This window comes from Saimiri boliviensis, chromosome 4, assembly GCF_048565385.1.
Source record: "Saimiri boliviensis isolate mSaiBol1 chromosome 4, mSaiBol1.pri, whole genome shotgun sequence".
Taxonomy (NCBI): Eukaryota; Metazoa; Chordata; class Mammalia; order Primates; family Cebidae; genus Saimiri; species Saimiri boliviensis.
The window spans coordinates 35,207,934-35,228,056 of NC_133452.1; the positions used below are offsets into that span (position 1 = coordinate 35,207,934).

Sequence of the window (20,123 nt, forward strand, 5' to 3'; positions counted from 1 at the left end):
TATTAATAATAGTAGTTTCTATCAGTTTTCCAACCACAGAAAGGTCCCAGTATTCTTATTTCTAATTTACTAAATACACACTGCCCTTTGTTAAACTTAAGTCGTCTTTGCTTTTGTTACTTTCTATAGAGCAAGTTCAAATCACCCATGATTTGACACTGCGGATTACTTGCTTCTCTTAATTTTCTTTTTTTGTTTGTTTGTTTTTGAGATGGAGTCTCACTCTGTCACCCAGGATGGAGTGCAGTGGTACAATCCTGGCTCACTGCAACCTCTGCCTCCTGGGTCCAAGTGATTGTCCTGCCTCAGCTTCCCACGTAGCTGGGATTATAGGCCTGCACCACCATGTCTGGATGCTTTTTTTTTATTTTTAGTAGAGACAAAGTTTCACCATATTGGCCAGGCTGGTCTTGAACGCCTGACCTCAAGTGATCCACCCACCTCAGCCTCCCAAATTGCTGGGATTACAGGTGTGAGCCACCACACCTGGCCACTTCTCTTCATTTTCTTTTTGCAGCTTGTATCCAACCATCTAATTTCAAAACCATTTCCTTTTTATTACATTTTTAATTTTATAATTTAAGGTCACAAAAAGTATTTTACGTATATCCTGCAAAATTTGACCCTCTTCTCCCTTTTTTCTTATGTCCTGATTTCTTATTTATTCTTATGGCCACAGAATTGTAGTTAAGATCTAAATCTTTGTGGCTGAAATCTAAGGCCTTTGTGGATGTCCTGCTGGTTACTTCTAAGGAAGAAAAAAGAATCATATTGATAGTGCTCTTTAGAGGTCTCCCAAGAGGCTATAAGCAGCGGGCCAAAATATCAGTAATGTTTTACCTCCGCTTTCACCTCTAGCTGTCATTCATCACCTCTAAGCAAATCTTTTGATCTTAGGAAAACCTCCATCTTGTCTTTTCAGTTTCTTTGATTTTTTAGCTCACACTAATTTCTGAAGTCTCAGTATCAGAAAGTGGTGAGACCTAAATCCTGCTCTGATTTATTTTGTCTATATCTTAAAGGAGCTTTAAAATTTCAAGACCATCTTCATTCTGGCCTCTGCATACATGTCTTACCCCGTTTCTTCCTTGCTCTTAGCTTTTCAGTAATACCAAGTTTCTTGTATTTATTTAAATGTGCCTTGTATTTCAGGCCTCCTCACTTTTTCTCCTGTTAGTCCTTCTATCTGGAATATCCTTCATTATCTTCTTTACTGAAACAATTACTTTTCAAGCCTAAAGTATCAGCTCAGGCATTACCTCTACTGGAAATCTTTCCTATTGCTTCATAAGACAAGTTAGGGTCCATCCAGTTAGGGCCCATGTTATCATGGGTGTCACTCTATCTCAACACATAGTATGTTGTTCTAAAAACATCTGTTTACATGATTGCCTTCAGACCATCACTGTGATGTTCTTGAGGGCAGGGATGTACCTTTTTATTTGTTGTGTTATATAGTCCTGGACACATAGCAGTATTCAATACATATATTTTTCCCTAAATTAAAACAAATTGAATTAGATATGAATAATAAACTATGTGATCTCTCTTCTGGACATTATTTATGTGGTCCCAGCCCAGAGAATATACAATCAGTTGATCCTTGAACAATGTGGGGTTTGTGCAGCTGAAAATTCATGTAAAGCTTTTAACTCCCCCAAAACTACTATCACCCTACTGTTGACCAAAAGCCTTACTGATAACGTAGATAATTAATACATATTTTGTATATGTATTATATATTGTGTGTGTAAGCTAGAGAAAAAAAGTTAAGAAAATCTTAAGGAAAAGGAAATATATTTATTATTCATTAAATGCAAGTGGATCAGCAGTAGTCTTCATTCTCATTGGCTTCATGTTTGGTAGGCTGAAGAAGAGGAGGGGTTGGTCTTGCTATCTCAAGTGTGGCAGAGGCTGAAGAAAATCCATGCATAAGTGTACAGCACAGTTCAAACCCATTTGATATGTATATATCAAATTTGATATATACATATCAAATATATACATATATATTATGTGCTCCAGCATTATTCTCTAGAATTTTTTTTTTTTTGACAAAGTCTCACTCTGTAGCCCAGGCTGATGTGCAGTGGTACCATCTTGGCTCACTGTAACCTCTACCTCCTGGGTTCAAGCAATTCTCCTGCCTCAGCCTCCTGAGTAGCTTGGATTACAGGTGTGCACAACCATGCCCGACTAATTTTTTGTGTTTTTAATATAGACAGGGTTTCACCGTGTTGGTCAGGCTGGTCTCAAACTCCTGGCCTCAAGTGATTCACCCACCTCAGCCTCCCAAAGTGCCAGGATTACAGGTGTGAGCCACTGCGCCTGGCTGGAATTTTTAAAGTCATAGAATCTGAGAATTAAAAAGATACTGCCAGAGTATCCCACTCAGTGCAAGAATCTCCTTTGCAAAGTTTTGACCACTGGTTATCCATTTTATTTAATCATTTAATTTCATTTTATTCTTTTAACTAGATTTGGGGAACGGGATGATAAGAAAGAAACAGTTTCACAGACACGTTTACTCAAAGCCAATTGCTAATATAAATTCTCTTCTCCAGAAGCCTATTATAGTTAGGGATAAGTTGAGTCATAGGTAGGAGAAAGATCATCAGAAACTTTTGCTATCCCTAGGTTCGGGCAATCCTTTCTGAAGAATATTGCAAGAAAACTCTATCAAATTCCCAGGAATTCAAGAGTTCTGTTATGAGCTCAGCTAAAGATAAGCCATTTAGAGAGTAGTTTTGAGTCCTTTTCATGAGCATTAGCTAGAATTTTGATTTCTTTGTACTTTTTGATTCATTTCATTCTTGGGAAAGCTAAGTGCATGGATTGTCATTTTCGTCAGTGTCTTGCGTCAGTTGCAAGATTGACATCTATTCTTTTTAGATTAGGACAAGAACATTGGATTCCAAGAAGCAACTTCCAGGTTTTTCAAGTTTTTCAGTATCAGTATTTCCTTATGTATGGGTCCTATCTACCTTGCCATAAACACACAGACATATGTCGGGGTCAGCCCTCTGGAGGTGATGAATGAAAGCCAGCCTTTAGTCACCTGGAGACTGATCACTTGTCCACACGCCTAAGGGATCTGACCTGATGAACAAGGCCTACCTGAGGAACCTGACGCACGGGTTTTTTTCCATATATTCTGCTGCCAGCTCTTTATGAGGTTCAAGGGTCTTTAACTTTGTCTCTGTCCTAACTCCTTGTACTGCTGAAAATAGACAATGCCTATCTAACTTTGCCAGCTTATTCTGAGAGTCAAAGGAAAATGTATGTTCAGAGTTAAAAGTGCCAGGGAAGTCAAAAAGTGTTCTGTTCACTCTTCTATCCCTATTGGGAGTTGATTATCGATCTCATTTTGCATTAGAAACTGGTTGGCCCAGATTGGGTGGAGCAGATGGAAAGGAAGAGGTGTCTAGTAAGAAGAAAAGATGGGCCTAATAGTGTTGGCTTTTTTGTCCGTGTACTGACTGAGACCATTTCTTAGAGAAAATCTGTTTTGGATCCAGAATGGTTTTCTCTGAAAAGAAGATGAATTGCTACATTATAGAACTAGGACAATGGGATGGAGAGACTTCTCACCCATGATTTGACACTGGATTACTTGCTTCTCTTCATTTTCTTAAGAGCCAGAATTGCCCCACAATGGATCACGGATCTCAGGCTGCTTCTGGACAGGTTCTATTGGGCCAACACTCAGACGTACATTCAGTAGCCCCATTTGTGTCCTGTGGCGTCATGCCCAACGTAGCAACTAAAGCAATAATTGACTTCCTGCTCCTAAGGTCACCAAACAAGCATATTCTCCCCAGGGGTCATTAAATGTCTTTGTGTTCCTCTCCTAAATTGTTCCATCAGTGAGCCAGGATGGCGGAAGACTTGAGTTTTTTAAATTTTATTTTTGATGCTCCCCTAGGCTCCAGACTCACTGGAGACATCCTGACACATAATGCTTTGCCCAGCACAATGTGGTGCCCTTTACCTAGTAAAAGGGTGAGTCCCATAAAGGTGCTGCCTTCCCTCCAGAACAAACAACGGAAATGCATCAGGAGAGCTCAGCTGCAGACAGAATGCACATCGTGAAGCAGGAGCCACCCTGGGATTCCTCAGATGAAAGCCGATTTCAATGAACATTGTGTTTCAAAGCCCACTTCCTCTTGCTCGGTAAGAGCTGCAGAAGGAACATCCCACTTGCGTCTGCTGACACAAAAGAATGCTGTGGCTGGGCGATCTTATCGAGCCTTCCTGTGCCACAGCAACAGAGCTCCAGTTGTGTCTTGTAAGAATTGGTCATTGTTTCATGGGGACGACTGACTCCTTTGGGTGGGATCTGATGGCATCTCACGGAGTTGAGGTGGGTGGTGCTGGGAGGTCAGCCAGCCACGTGACCTGGCTTGCTGGCTTCTCGGAAGTCAGATAGAAGAGCAAACTTCACCCAGTTTGCTGGATGCCGAACAGTTAAACATTTTAAGTTTAACCATTAAAATATGGATATTCTGTTTCTTTAATACTATCTTCAACTGTACGAGTTAAGAACAAAAACTAGAAATGACATCCAGGAATTTTCTGTTTGTAGAAGCTGCTTATTGTTGTCATTTAACCAACAGTTGTTTGATTCTGACAAAATTGAGAAAAATGAAGTCGTGTTTTGAAAATATAAATTTAATTCTTTAAAACTGTCTCTGGAAAATATAGATGCTAATTTGTAAACATTTTAGTGTTGATGATGTCAGTCTCAAAAATACATATTTGCTTCAGGAAGATGAAACTCCAGTTAACAATCATCACATTTATACATAATAGTGTAAGTTAATAACATTGGCTGAATTACATTTGGCTAATTCTAGGTAACTGTCTCCTTTTCCTTGAAAGTTCATGGCCTTTTCCAGAGGGGTTGATGGTTACTTGTTCAGTTATATGGAGAGAAGAATTTGAATTTTCTTTTCTCTCCTCTTTCTCTTCCTAAAGGTCTGCTGCAGTAATGAATATATATATAAATATGTATAACTATCAGTAAGACATGTCAAGGAAAAGAGGGGACAATGAGTTTCCTAAAGGAACTTAAAAAAATTTCAGATTCAGGGAGTACATGTGTAAGTTTATTACGTGGATGTATTGTGTGATGCTGAGGTTTGGGTTTCTATTTGAACCATCACCCAAATAGTGAACATAGTATTCAACAGGTAGCTTTTAAATTCTTACTTCCCCACCTCCACCTTTTGGAGAGCCCAGTGTCTTTGTTTTCATTTGTATGTCCACGTACACTCAATATTTATCTCCCACTTATAAGTGAGAATATGCAATATTTGATTTTCTGTTTCTGCACTAATTCACTTCAGATAATGGCCTCCAGCTGCAGCCACATCTCTGCAAAGGACATGATTCCATTCATTTTTATGGCTGCATAATGTTCCATGGTGTATATGTACCACATTTTCTTTAGCCAGTCCACCATTAATGGACACCTAGGTTGAACCCACGTCTTTGCTATTGTGACTAGTGCTGTCATAAACATATGCTTACAGGCGTGTTTTGGTGGAACAATTATTTCCCTTCAGGTATATATCCAGGAATGGGATTGCTGGGTCAAACAGTAGTTCTATTTTTAGTTTAAAGGAGCATTTTAAATCCCTCTTTCCCATATCTCCATATAGTACTTTCTAAAATGCTGTTTGTTCCATATATTCTGATATTCAGAAAAAAAAATTATTTTCCTTTAACTTTGTACAAGGTTCTGAGCATCAAGATATTCCCAAAGTACCATCTCTGTTCTGAATATACTTTTTAAAAGTATCACATGTAATTAGTTATGTGTAAATGTTTCTGCCCTCAGTGAACTGTGAGCACCTTGAAGAAGGGAGCCAGACCACATTCATCTTCCTGTCTCCAATGTTGACCACAATATCTTGCACATAGAAGTGCTTAGTGAATATTTATTGATAGGCAGGTGGATGGATGGGGTGGACAGATGGATGAACGGACAGCTATGCTGTAGCGTATCACATTTACAAATAGGGATTTAATTCAGGCTGTCCATGTAGCATGACTATACATACCTGTTAATCCTCTGGGCGTTTATTATCCCACTCTTTTTTTTTTTTTTTTTTTTTTGAGACGGGGTTTTGCTCTTTTTGCCCAGGCTGGAGTACAGTGGCATTATCTCAGCTCACTGCAACCTCCATCTCCTGGTTTCAAGCAATTCTCCTGCCTCAGCCTCCTGAGTAGCTGAGATTACAGGCACATGCTCCCACAGCCTGCTAATTAGTTTTTCTTTAAGATGGAGTTTCGCTCTACAATGGCAAGATCTTGGCTCACTGCAACCTCTGCCTCCTGGATTCAATCACTTCTTCCACCTCAGCCTCTAGACTAACTGGGATTACAGTCACCCACCACCATGCCTGGCTAATTTTTTTTTTTTTTTTTTTGTATCTTTGTGGAGATGGGGTTTCATTATGTTGGCCAGGCTGGTCTTGAATTCCTAACCTCAGGTGATCTGTCTGCCTTGGCCTCCCAAAGTGCTGGGATTACCGGCATGAGCCACTGAGACCCACCCAAATTTTATATTTTTAGTAGAGATAGGGTTTCAGACCAGGTTGGCCAAGCTGGTCTCAAACTCCTGACCTCAGGTGATCCATCTGCCTCATCCCCCCAAAGTGCTAGGATTACAAGCGTGAGCCACCGTGCCTAGCCTATTAGCCCACTCTTAATTACACAGAAAGCAGGTATTTTCAAGATCACCTTGTCCAACTCCTTTGGTTTACAGTTGAGAAAATGAGATTCAGAGAGAGAATTTGATTTATCCATAGTCACATAGCTTATAATTAAATGGCAGCTCCTGGTTAACATCCAGATCTCTTGATTTTTAGTCAAATGCCAACTACATGATGTTGCTTTCCATGACTCATATTTGGAGGTTTTCAGGCACCCTGTGGAGCAGTCTGTCCCTCCTGGGTCATCTGCGGCAATGTGGGAGCAAATTGGGCTAGAACAAAACTGGGTGAAAGCAGAAACTCTGGGGCTGCTGAATTCACATGCCAATGGTGCTGAGGAAAGGTAAGAACAAGAATGACTCACGGTTATTCAGGCCGATGTCATGACTCCCTCAGAAGATGCCACACTCAAAATTCAGCGGATGGTGTCCCAATCCTTCCCTAGGTTTCCTGGCTAACCTCCTGAGATGGTGCTGTCCAGCCCGACTCCACTTACCGAGATCTCTGTTTTATGCAATGTCCAGACTTTGGAAACCCTTTTCAAAGAAGCTGTTTTCCCCTCCACTTAATGGTGAGGCTGATGTAATGTTACTATCTCTAGACCTTCCTGACATAAGGAAATGTTCCTCATGCATCACTTCTGATAGTCGGCATTTTGGTTTCTCTGGATTATGCCCAGTCACAATGTATCTAAATACATGTGATGGATCTATACTTAACCAGAATGTTGTTCATTAAGAATTTAACCTTGGGCCAGACACTGTGGCTCACACCTGTAATCCCAACACTTTGAGAGGCCAAGGTGGGTAAACAGGAGTTTGAGACCAGCCCGGCCAACATAGTGAAACACTGTCTCTACTAAAAATACAAAAAATTAGCCTGGTGTGGTGGCAGGCGCCTGTAATCCCAGCTACCTGGGAGGCTGAGGCAGGAGAATCGCTCGAACCTGGGAGGCGGAGGTTTCAGTGAGCTAAGATCGTGCCATTGCCCTCCAGTTCAGGCGACAGTGTGAGATTCTGTCTCAAAAGAAAAAAAAGAATTTAACCTTAGAAACTATTTTAGAATGAGCAACCAAAATACTGTATTTGTCAGGTTTCAATAGAGAAGCAAGTATGTATGTATATATATATCTCATACAGTTACGGGGATTTAACATTACATAACCTTTCAGTGTGGTGTGGTTAAGTCATGCCTATAAAGCCATTGTCTTCACATCTGATGAGGGAGCTTGAATTCCAATGCCGGGTTGTCAGGAAAGGAAGATGGATATAAAGTGGGAAAGAACCAGAGCAGGCTGGATCCCCAGACACAGTGGGAGCTCAGAAGGACAGACTGAAACTTGCATTCGTTCTTAATGCCTCTAGCCTTGGTTGTATAGAGCCCTTCAGAGGCAAAGCTCTTCATTACAGAGCTCAGCACAGGTGTGTACCTGGCCTAGGAGTTGGAGAAGCTTCAGGAGGCTCCATCCAGGGGAAGGTGGAACGGTTACAGGCCCAGCTGCTGGCTCATTCGAGAGGTGATCCAGCAGCAAAGAGATGGGTAGGAGCTAGCAAATGGCTGCTGCTTTACTCCCCTCTCCGTTTTGCCTGAGCATCTCTCCCGTGGTTCACCCTAAGCAGAAACACATGGAAAAGGAAATCCTGGGAGACTGAGTTGAGTCTAGTCGGGTTCACTCTTTACAAAGCCACCCCTTGACAGCTTGGCCTCCTACCTATCTAAAGATGATAACAAAGTCATGCCTGCCTCTAACATGATACATCTGTCCCAAGTACAACCAAAACACACTTTTCCTTCAGAGAGAATTTCACGTTCTTTTTTTTTTGATGTTGAGTGATATCCATTTTTCTTTTAACAGATTCACACCAGATTCTCAGTTCCCCTTTGCTATCCGACAACTTCTATATTGATATATTAAGTTAAATAGTATTAACACATTTTATGTTAGATGGTGAGGAAATGAGACAGAAGACAAGCACAAAACAATTGGTTAAAGAAATAGATACACATGCATTTATATGTATGTTTGCACACAGTCATATAAAAATAAGGAAGAAGTATTCATAACTATTACAGTACTAGTATCTGTCACTGGTCACATGGCCATAGCTGGTATTTAGAACTACATTCTTCCACTACCTATTCATGCTCCCTTTGTTTTCAGTAATGACTTCAACTGCTCATGGGTTCCTGCCTGGTAGTATAAACCAAATCTTTGTTCCTGAACATTCTAGGCCATTAGCGGTCTTGCTAAATTGAATTGATGTGGGTTTCTATTCTCCTTAATCATGGGATATGGAAGTACTAAGAGAAAACCTAGAACTTTAGCTTTCGAGACATTCCTCCTGATTCTCTTTGTGTAGAAGCAGCCTAGTTTTGATCACTACCTTCTTTGTTGATTCTCCAGTGGCATGAGTCAAAGTAGTCAGGTAGCACTCCAGATCAACCAAGTCATCATACGTCCCCTGGCAGAAGAACTCTTCCTTTTGGAACTAAGATCTCTTTGCCACCTGAGCGTGATGTCACAGGGATTGGAAGCCATAGTTTTGTAGTGGATTGCTTGGGCTAATAGTGAAAGGTTCCTGTCCTATTTCTACCCCTTGATTCCCATACAAGAGTTCTGGCTAAGGAAGAAACAGAAATATATGCTGGATGCTGATCTAGAGCATACTTTGCATCCTAAAGGACCATATATGAGTCTCCAAAAGAACATTCCACCATTCTATCAAGCCAGCTGCCTCAGGGTAATGGGGAACACAGTAAGATAAGTGGATTGCATGAGTCCTCATTTGCTGTGACACAAATTCCTTGGTCAAAAGTGATGCTGTGTGAAATACCATGAGAGTGAATAAGTTACTTTGTACATGGTCTTTGTAGTGGGGGAGCAGGAGCACGTGTGCAGGGGAGTCAAATGCATATCCACAATAAGTGTCTGTTCCAGTAAGAGCAAAACACTGCCACTTCCAGGAGGGAAGTGATCTAATGTAATCAGCCTAGTAGCTGGGAATGGTGCCATGTCAGAGGCTCACTGTTGATCTCTGCTGTTAACAGATTAGGCACTCAGTGCTGGCTATAGATAGACAGGCCTTGATAAGAAGATACAGTCCATGTTGATGAGCCCATGCATAACTGCCTTTTTTGCCACTATTGCCATTTTTTGTTTTTCATTTTCCAGTTGGGTAATGACAGGAGCTGGTTGGGAAGGAAGGTGACAAATGTCCACGGAATGGCTCATCCTATTCACCTGATGAATGAAACCCTCCTCTGTTGAGTTTACTCTTTGGTGAGCACTCACATGAAACACAAATATTTTGATACACTATGCCCATTTGGAGAGGTCCATCACCTATCTTTTCACCCAATTTCCTTGTCAGCAATTTCTCAATCATATTCCTTCCAAATCTCTGACCATCCAACCAAATTGTCCATGAATTAGTGTTGACTTATACTGCTGGACATTTATTCTTTGAAGCAAAACGAATGACCAGGTACATTGCTTTAAGTTCTGCAAACGAGGCCCAAGACTTTTGTCTCTTTATCGGCTGGCCATATGAAGCTCTCCAAGAGATCGTAGGTGTAAGTTGAGAATAAGAAGGCAATGTAACAGGAGTAAGGGCCACGGATTTGTAGGCCACTTGCTCATGTAACATATTTGTGCTTTCAAACCCTGTTGAGGCCCAATTTTGTGTCTACCATTTCCACTTGATCAGAGAGTCCTGCTGTGCCTACTCAACTTTTATGGCTTGGTGACTCAGATGACACTAGTAATGGGCAGCTCAGGTCATATGGTAACTTGGTAGCCCATAGTCAAACATTCAGTCTCTACTAAGGCCCAGTAGTAACACAAAAGCTATTTCATAAAAAGAAGAATAATTACCTATAAAGAATGGCAGGGCTTTCTTCCAAAATCCTAAGGGTCTGATCTGTGATCCACCTATAAGAGCCTGGCAAAGGCTTTAAACAGCATTTCTATCTGTTACTGACATTTCAAGCACCATTGACTCTTCTTGATCATGTGGTCTAAGTGGCAGAGCTGTTTGCACAGCAGTCTGGACTTATGGAACCTTCTCTTGTTCTGGGTAGTGTGCCTCAACATGCCTCAGACTAGGTATTTCTGGGGTTTATCTCCTGCCCTTGCTGTGCAAATGTCTTACCACTATATCTAGAGCAGTTAGTACTTTTTAATTATCAGAGAAGGAATCAGAAAAGCTGAAGGAGGATCCATGGGAAGATGAAATAGCTGCAAGCCTGGCCACTGCCCACACCAAGGAGCTAAGCCAGCAGATAAGCCACAGTGTGTGGAGGAAGGCTAGAATGTGGCTGCTGCTTCCCTTCCACCCTCCTGTGTCCCGCAAGAACCTCTCCCCATAGCTCACCTTACCCAGAAAGATATAAGAACAGGAATTGTGGGAGATGTAGTTCATCCTAGCCATGCTGACACATTACACACTTCATATAAAACTTACGGTCTATTATTATAGGATGAAGAATCCAGTTTAAAAAAAAAATGTAGATGGCCTATCTTGGCATGATCTTGTTTCCTGAAGAATTCATCTGACAAAATTTTTCTTACCTGTAAGGCTTTGATTCCATAGAACTTGTGTGTTTGTTCTGGCCCTGGGGAGATGATCAATAGAGAGCTGTTTCCAGAAACATATTATTTTTTAATAAATACATTCTAACAGTGTGAAAATATGTTCACAGTTTGAGTGTATTATTTATCAATTGCTTTTCCAGAGAGACTGGAAAATTTGCTTAGGTTTGAGAGTTTTTTAAAATATTTAATCTTCAAAGAATTAGCATTTACTTTTAAGTTAAAAAATGTGCTGTGTGTAAGCAGCAGTGTGATATGCTTTTGCATTGTAGTGAAAAGAACATCTCGACATTTGCTCCCCAGTCTTCTTGGAATACAGTTCACTGCAGTGCTGTAGGTGACCATGGTGTTTTCAGAACTGATTGTCCTGGAAGTGCAGGGCATCCTAAGGTTGTGGACCTGTTCCTCAGCAGAAAGCACTGTTTTTCTTTTGTTTCTTTGTTTTGTTCCTGTAAAGCATCTAAGAGAAAGCTGATGTCAACTTTTGTCTCATAATGCACTAATCTACGAGTTTCTCTCAGAAAACGGTAAGATCATTGCTCTCTGCAAGAAAAGAAGGTGTTATATAAGGAGTGTGTGAAAAGCTTTGCAGTGATTTGAAGGACAGAATCCACAACAGAGAGCAGCTTAGAGAGGAGAAAGTACACGTGAGACTCAAGAGAAGGTGATTTGCAAATCCACCCTTCCTTATCTCAAACCAGCGCATGATTTCCTGATGAAACCATTTGTCCACCCTACAGTGCTGCTGTTTCTAAAAATTCATACCACAGAATAACAACTGTCACCACCTGCCTCAGACACAGGAGTAGTGAAGACTGCAAGTGGGAAAGAGACTTAAACACACCAAACATTTTAAGAAAAAAATCATTCGTATCAGCTGATTTGCTGAATTAAAGGATTTTTTTAAGTATGTGGTATTCTTTGACATAGTATTGGCTGAATAATCATTTAACAAATGTCATTGGTGGATGAATTAAGTAAGAAAGGTGTCATGTTGGCTCTTCATACAGACATTTGGCAAGTAATTGGCACTATACTAAAGGGATTCTGATCTTTTTCCCCTGCCATTTTGATCTTTCAAGTTTTAAAATAGCAAATAACATTGATCCTTAGGGTTGGTGCATGTTAGAATCACAATGGACAGAGACCCTGAAAAACTATACAAAAGAGGGAGGAACAGAACAGAATGGAAAAAAGTCATGGAAATTTTCCACCCATGGATGGGACACACCCTCATGCAAACAAAGGTTTGGGGTGAAGACTGTATTTTAGAAAAATGTGATAAATCACTCGCTAAGCCCTGAGGAGACGAACAGTGGTTCTTTTTATTTTTTTTTAATTCTCCAAAATTCAGTCTCACATGCCAAGCAGTTAAAGGGAAAGGCCTTTTGTCCTATGTGTTCCCAAACATCTACTTCCTTTCTGGAGCCTCAGAAGTCTGAGTTGCTGTCATAGTGAAGGGCTCTCTTGTATCAGCCACTCTGATTCTGCACCCTTGCCCTAACTATGTCCTAACGAGGTTGTCCCCCATGGCTAACTGGCCAGCTCTGACAGGAGGTTTTTGGCCCAGGAGGAGCCATCAGGCCAGTTTTCTGGGCTACTTCTGTGTCTCCACCTCTGTAGTTTGCTCTGCGTCACTCAGCAGCAGATGGAGACGCAGATCTACCCCCTTGTGAGCTCTCTTCCTTGCCTTCATTTCAGGGTGCTCTGTAATAAGGAGGGAAATGGCTGAGGTTCCCTCAGCTGCATCTTGCTTCCTTCCCCAATGCCTCTTCGAACCACTTTGTCACAAACAACAACAACAAAACAAAACAAAAATAAAAAGGTTCTTGGTGTTTATGATACTAAAACAAAATTGCTTATGCGCTGTTGCTTGAGATGAAGCACTCAAAAAAAAGTCAAAGAAGGTCTCAAAAATTTGGCTGTGGTTCATGGAATCCGCTGCATTTTTCTTTAAAATGACATAACCCATCTTCTCCATTTTACTTTGGCATTTTACTTTCCAACTTCCAAGCTAAGGAACAGCATGTGGTTTACTTGTGGTCACATGCTTTATGCTACTTTGGTGCTTTACAACTTTCAAAGAGCTTTTAAACAAAGGTGATATCATCAGATCTTCACATAGCCCTGTGATGTGGGTACGGTTGATGGATACTCTATCATTTCCCATATGGGGAGAGAAGAGTAAATAAATTATACCGCATGGACGAGGTCACCCTGCACTTCAGAGGTGGAACCAGATTCCAGCAGAAGCATCGAATTTCTAGACAAGTTTTCATGGGTTTTTTTTTTTTTTTATCTTTTCCATCACACCAAGTCACCTCTGTGAAGGAAAATTGCAGGCATCTCCCTCATTCAACATTTTTCATGTTAAATATCCACTAAATTATAGCCACAATGTGATACTCTTAGTAGCTACTCTGGTTTGAGGACAACATTTTCCAAATTTCCATAATTTTTCTACTACTTTATCATTTTCTTCTTTACCCAGAATTCCATACTTAACATTCACAACAACAACACCCTCTTTTATCGTTCTTCTTTTTTCCCTCTCTCTGTTTTTTTTTTCTCCCTTTGTCTCTTCTTTTTTTTCTCTCTGCTTTTCTCTCTCTCGCCATCTCCTTTTTGTGTGTTTGCTTTTGGTTTTGTTTCGGAGACAGGGTCTTGCTATGTTGCCCAGACTGGTCTCAAATTCCTGGGCTCAAGCAATCCGTCTGCCTCAGCCTCCCAAAATGCTGGATTATACCAGTATGAGCCATTATGCCCAGCCTGGTTTTGTTTGTTGATTGCATACTGAAAGTAACACATGACTGGAATATAAGAAAGTTAAGTCAGAGATATTATAATTTCACATAACCTCTGTGAGTCTCTGTTACTTTATCTGTAAAATTGTGTTTTGTAAAATAATGATTTTCTATGCAAGTGAAGAAGAGAGAGAGGAAAATGGGATGTTTGTGCTAATCGAAAATAATATATGGTTAAAAAAATTGAGGGCTACCTAATTTGTAGGTTTTCTTATTTTAAGTAATAGAGGATAGGATCAAATCTAGGTACTCTGTCTACACGTCAAATATTTAGTAAGTTGCTGGGTGCAATGACTTGCACCTGGAGAGGCTGAGGCAAGGCGATTACTTAAGTCCAGGAGTTTGAGGCTGCAGTGCGCTATGATTACTCCACTGCACTCTAGCCTGGGTGACAGAGCAAGACTCCATCTCTAAAACAAAACAAAACAAAAACAAACAAAAAAAACACAATTATTTAGTAAATTTATTTTTTAGTGACTTTGTTCGTCTTACCAATAAGTTATTTTTCATATGAAATGCCAAGACAGGATATACAAAATTTAGGAAAGAAAGAAGCCAGAATTTTAACAAGAAACTCTTGTCTTCACTATTATTAATATCAGATAATTTCTCACATTGATGGCATTTTTCTGAGAAACTCTAACAGTCAACAAAAAGACAACAATAAGCAAAAGAGGAAATGAGAGGTTTTTTTCTAGCATTCTAATTTTCTGGATCTCTTTGTCAAGCTAAGCATTATGAGCTGATGGGAGTGTTTAAGTTCTGACTGGAAATGAGTTGCATTTAGATATGATATACAAAGGTTTTTCCTAGAATAACATTTTCATTTAGCTGAAAAGCTATAGCTCCATAGACTTGTGTGCTCAGAACACAGCTGCATAATTAGTAATCATCATTAATCATTTCTACTTCTGTACTTTTATCACCAACAAAATTATAGCAACCTATATTTTTAGTAAATTTTAATTGCAAGTTTAATTTGATATTTATTTATCACTTTAAGAAGCGGTTTGCTGAACTGATTACACAAATTTAAAATGATGTTTCTGAAGATAGAAATAAAACTTTCCACCAGGAATAAACAGGCTTTTCAAAAGAAGAATATCTGCCTCTTGGCAAAAAAAAAAAAAAAAAAAAAAAAAAAAAAAAAAAAAAAAAATTTTAGGATTTTTCCACCTTTAATGTGAAAATGAGAATTCATATGCAATGGCTTTAGACTACCTATTAGAAAATGCATATCAAGTAAGTAAGAGATGTATAATTTATAGAGTTGATTGCTTTAAGCAGAGAAGCTTAAAAAGGAGTTTTTGCAACTCAGGTTGTTCTCCAGAGGCAAACATATGCTAATTATTCAGAATTGAAACCTGCCTGTGAAATATACAACAAAAAGGAAAACAAACTTAGAGAAATGTTTGAAAAGTAAAATGTTTTACCACTCTTGGAAAAATTTTCTTGTTTCTTTTCTGTAGGAAGGAATCAGACAGTTGTTAACACTCATGAAAACTATATTAGATAGTGAGACTTGAACAGTTGAGGTTTTCACATGAGACTGTGCACTGATGTTTTGTGATGCTGTGCCAGGATCTCCAAGCTTTCTTACGTGGACGGTGGAATGAATGTGTCAGCAGAAGCTGAGAAAGGTTCTCTCAGCCAGGTTTAAGACATGAAAGAGAAAATGGCTTTCTTCATTTACAAAATTGAGCCACAAGTAGACTCAAGAACAAAAGCCTAACAAGGAAGATGAATGCATAGAATTATCACCGTCAGACTTATATTATGTTCAGAATAATTGGATTACAAAAGTCAAGTCATGTTGTCGACAGCCGGAGTATGTGAGGAAATTCTCCTAGGAAGGCCCGTGCCCAAATGTCCCGAAATGGAAATCTGAGACTTGTTAGTACAAAAGTGCCCTGAATGTTGTAACTGGCAGGGTGAAGGCAAGGGGACGGGGCAGTCTCTAAAGCAACTAAAACCCTTCGATCACATGCAAGGACTTGTGATTTGAAAAAACCAACCGCCAGAAAAGAGTACAGACAAATGTCATAGCAAATCAAATGGAACATGATATGCTAAGCTCTATACTCCTATTAGAACAGGGAGTTCCACGGAGAGATACCCTGACTTTTAAATAGTCTGCAGACACAAGCAATGCATTCTTCACCGTCATCTTACTTTCTGTTTTTTTGTTTCGTTTTGTTTTTGACTTTTTAGTATTTATTTTGATGTCTTTGAAAGAGATACATTTTTTTTTTCCAATTTGAAAAGAAAGAGACATGGTCCTCAAGAGTGGGATAACATATAGCAGAATACTGTATAAACGAATTAGCTACTAGCTATGAGCAGCAACTTGGATGAATCTTAAAAACATAGCATAGGACAAAAAACACATGACAGAAGAATATGTACAATAAAGTACCACCTATAGAAAGGTCAAAGCAGGTAAAATTAAACAGTATATTGCCAGGAATCCATAAAAAGGTAGTAAAGTTATAAAGAAAAACAAGGAACAGGTACCATAAATTTCAGAATTTAATTTCTCCTGGTGGGGAGAAGGAGATGTTTTCAAAGAGGGCACAAAGGTGTCAATTACTGGCAGTGTTTTGTTACGTAATGCCACGGTAGGAGGCTGAGTATTCATTTTATTGTTATTCTTTATACCAATTATAAATGTTGTCATCCAATTCTTTAAATGTATGATTTATAAGTTTGTTTTCTCAAAAAAGATGAGTCAAATTTTATTTCTTTTCTTGAAATCCAAGTATCCCTATCTTCTGAGGGTAGCCTTTATCCAGAGATATCTGTGACGAAAACCATGATGCAGAGTCTCCAGATCCATAGACAATGCTGCCAAAGAGGAAAACGCAAATAAGATAAAATACAAATCAGAAAAAATTCTTGGTTGGACTATTTTTTTTTAAGTTGACATCCATATATGTAAACTGACACTCAAGGCCTTTTACCATCTGAAACCCAATCTGTCTTTCTAGGCAGTTGATGTCCCAGAACTCCCCAGTGAGACCTTGTCCCTTGTTAGATGTGATTCCCTGTGCAAGCCTTACATTTCCCATGTTTGTGCTATGATTATCTCATTCCATTTACCTGAATTTCCCACCCTCTTGCTGACCCACCGTCCTGGTTTGACCTTTTCTGGGAAGCCACCTCAATAACCTTTGTCTGATGTGCTCTGGTTGCCTTTCTTGAGCTCTCAACAACTGCCAATTTAATTCTCCTAGCAGTTGACCTTGTGTGCCCTGTAACAACTGCATTTTAACCAACCAGATGCCTTTCCCTCCTAGGCAGAGAGCTTGACTTTATTTTCTGTCTTCCCTTGCAGATAGATGTGATTGAGTTCTATCTACCAGAAGCATATGCCTTGTGGAAGCCTGGTTCTAACACCTACCACCAAATCCTTCAAACACTTTTTCCACTGTCCTAAGTGTTGCTTATGGGAGATCCAGTGAAGTGCTTCAGAGCCCTAGAGACTTGCTGAGTCATATGAGAGGTCAGCAAACTTTTCCTGTAAAGGGTCAGATAATACGCACTTTAAGCTTTGTAGACTGTAGAAAGTCTCTGTTTCTTATCCCCCTCATCCACTTCTTTCTCCTTCAGCTTCTTTCCTTTAAAAATGTGCAAAACCAGCCGGGCACAGTGGCTCACACCTGTAATCCCAGAACTTTGAGAGGCCAAGGTGGGCGGACCACGGAGGTCAGGAGATGGAGACCATCCTGGCCAATATGGTGAAATCCCATCTCTACTAAAAATACAAAAATTAGCTGGGTGTAGTGGCAAGTGCCTGTAGTCCCAGCTATTTGAGAGGCTGAGGCAGGAGACTCACTTGAACCCAGGAGGTGGAGGTTGCAGTGAGTCAAGATTGCTCATGCCTGTAATCCCAGCATTTTGAGAGACCAAGGCAGACAAATCACCTGAGGTCAGGAGTTTGAGACCAGCCTAGCCAACATGGTGAAATCCCATCTCTACTCAAGATACAAAAATTAGCCAGGCATGGTGGTGGGCCCCTGTAATCCCAGCTACTCAGGAGGCTGAGGCAGGGGAATTACTTGAACCCAGGAGGTGGAGGTTGTAGTAGCTGAGATGGCGCCACTGCACTCCAGCCTTGACAACAGAGCGGGACTCCACCTCAGAAAAAAAAAAAAAAAAAAAGAATCAAAGCATTAAAATCCAGCAGAAGTCATTTCCAAGTGGGAGGGAGGAGGATCAAGAGGAGAATCTGCAAGAGAAAAGCAGGCAGAAGACGTGTGCTACACGGCACAAAATAAATCCGCAAAGCACCTGGGAACTGCAGGTATGTCTGACTCATAATATTAATGCTTTGCCTGGGACTCCCAATCTCCTCCTTTTTTTTTGATTTTCTGAAAGAACCCATATCTGTGAAGTGTTTTCCTTTGTTTATATTTTCGGTACCTACCGATGCCTGGAACTCACTGGAGTCAGCATGCCCAGGCAGCCGTGATAGCAAGTCAAAGTGGTATGATGAAAGGCTTCAGGAGAAGATATTCCTTCACTGCCTGGTTCACGCAGGTACCTTGCCAGGGTGCTGTGCTGTAGCTCTCGTGTGAAGAAAGTACCCATCACCTCGTTCAAGGTGTTTCCGCCTAAAAGAGCATATTCATTTGACACAGAGTAACTTGCTATTTTTTTCTGTGCTGACATTTGTTTTGTTCTTTGAAGCTGCAGGTTCAAACTCAAGTGGTTTTTTTTCTTTCTATAACACACTCAATCTTCAGTGACTTATTCACATGCCAAGCTTGAGAGACACAAAAGGAACACCAATGCCAAGCAGAAAGCCAACAAATGCTCGCTCTTGTTCTTGTGACATACTTTTAGAGCCAAAGGAATGGGGTCTCTTTTTAATTGTGATGTCAAAAGTAGAAGAAAAGAGAATTAGCTTTTCTATTGTTGGTTTAGAAGAAAGGTCTCTGAAATTACATTCATATATATATCCTTTCACTGGAGTAAGCCATATAATAATCTTCATTCTCAGCAACCTCAATGTACATCACAAGTGACTTATTTATATGAGAGTTTCGACTCTACCTGCCTTTGCTAATTATTTGATTAGCTAATGTCAATAAGGCATTCACAGCTCATTTGCTAGATCTTCCAGGGAACCAAAATCTCACTCAGGCCTGTGATATTGTAACTGTGGGCCTTTAAGAAACAACAGAAAATCCAACTGAATAAAAACTGACCTCCTCTATGGCTGACCTGATAGAAGGGGCTCAGGAGCAACAGTCTTCATGGTGTCCACATTCAGCTAGAACAATGGACACTCCACATCTGAGTCTAATGCCTCCAAGAACTGCAGGTGAGTGTTCCGGTGATAGGGAGAGTGGAAGAAATTTCGCATCCTACAGATGAATGTATGCTGGTCTAGTGTGTTTAGGGCAGTATAGCTTGACCCAAAGGTATTGACTGGAATACACTTTATGTTTAATCTCCCAATGCCTTTTTTTTTCTAATGCAATTATTTGAAATATAACTCAATAGAAAGGCGTGACTCTCCTGCAAGTGTCTTGAAATGCTTATTGCACAGGAAGGTTTCTGCTTATTTGCTTAATGTTTAAGGATTTGTAGCTGGATTTTTCCCCCCAAAATGGATGAAAGGATGAGCAGTATTCAATTTTGAATATCTTGAGAAGCTGTGGCCCTTGTTAAATTCTGTTTGAGAGAATACATAGAAAGTTACTGTGAAACAATCATATTCTTAGAAAGCTTCTCATTTAAGACTCAATTGGGTCAGCACTGAGGTTATTCTGAGAGCTGAATACATTTGCTCTGCCTCTGAATCACAGATTCTGACATGTTATTTTAGAAGTTCTTGGTCTTTTTTAAAAAATTGACAGGGATATGGAAGAATTAATAATTCAGTGAGTAAAATATGCTTATATCTGCAAACAACAGAGATGAAAAAAGATGCCCTATTTTTACTGTTAATCTTTCTAAGAGTTTTAAAATGCAAACCCAAACTTGACATAGAAAACGTACGAA

General features: G+C 40.0%; 1 long non-coding RNA gene across 1 annotated transcript; it reads left to right on the top strand.

Annotated features, from left to right (window-relative positions):
• The first annotated feature begins 2,150 nt into the window (after positions 1-2,150).
• LOC141584261 (uncharacterized) lies at positions 2,151-17,680 on the top strand. Its single transcript, XR_012517182.1, has 3 exons — positions 2,151-4,363; positions 12,830-13,055; positions 17,449-17,680. It is a non-coding gene; the product is annotated as an uncharacterized LOC141584261 (long non-coding RNA).
• The last annotated feature ends 2,443 nt before the right edge of the window (positions 17,681-20,123 follow it).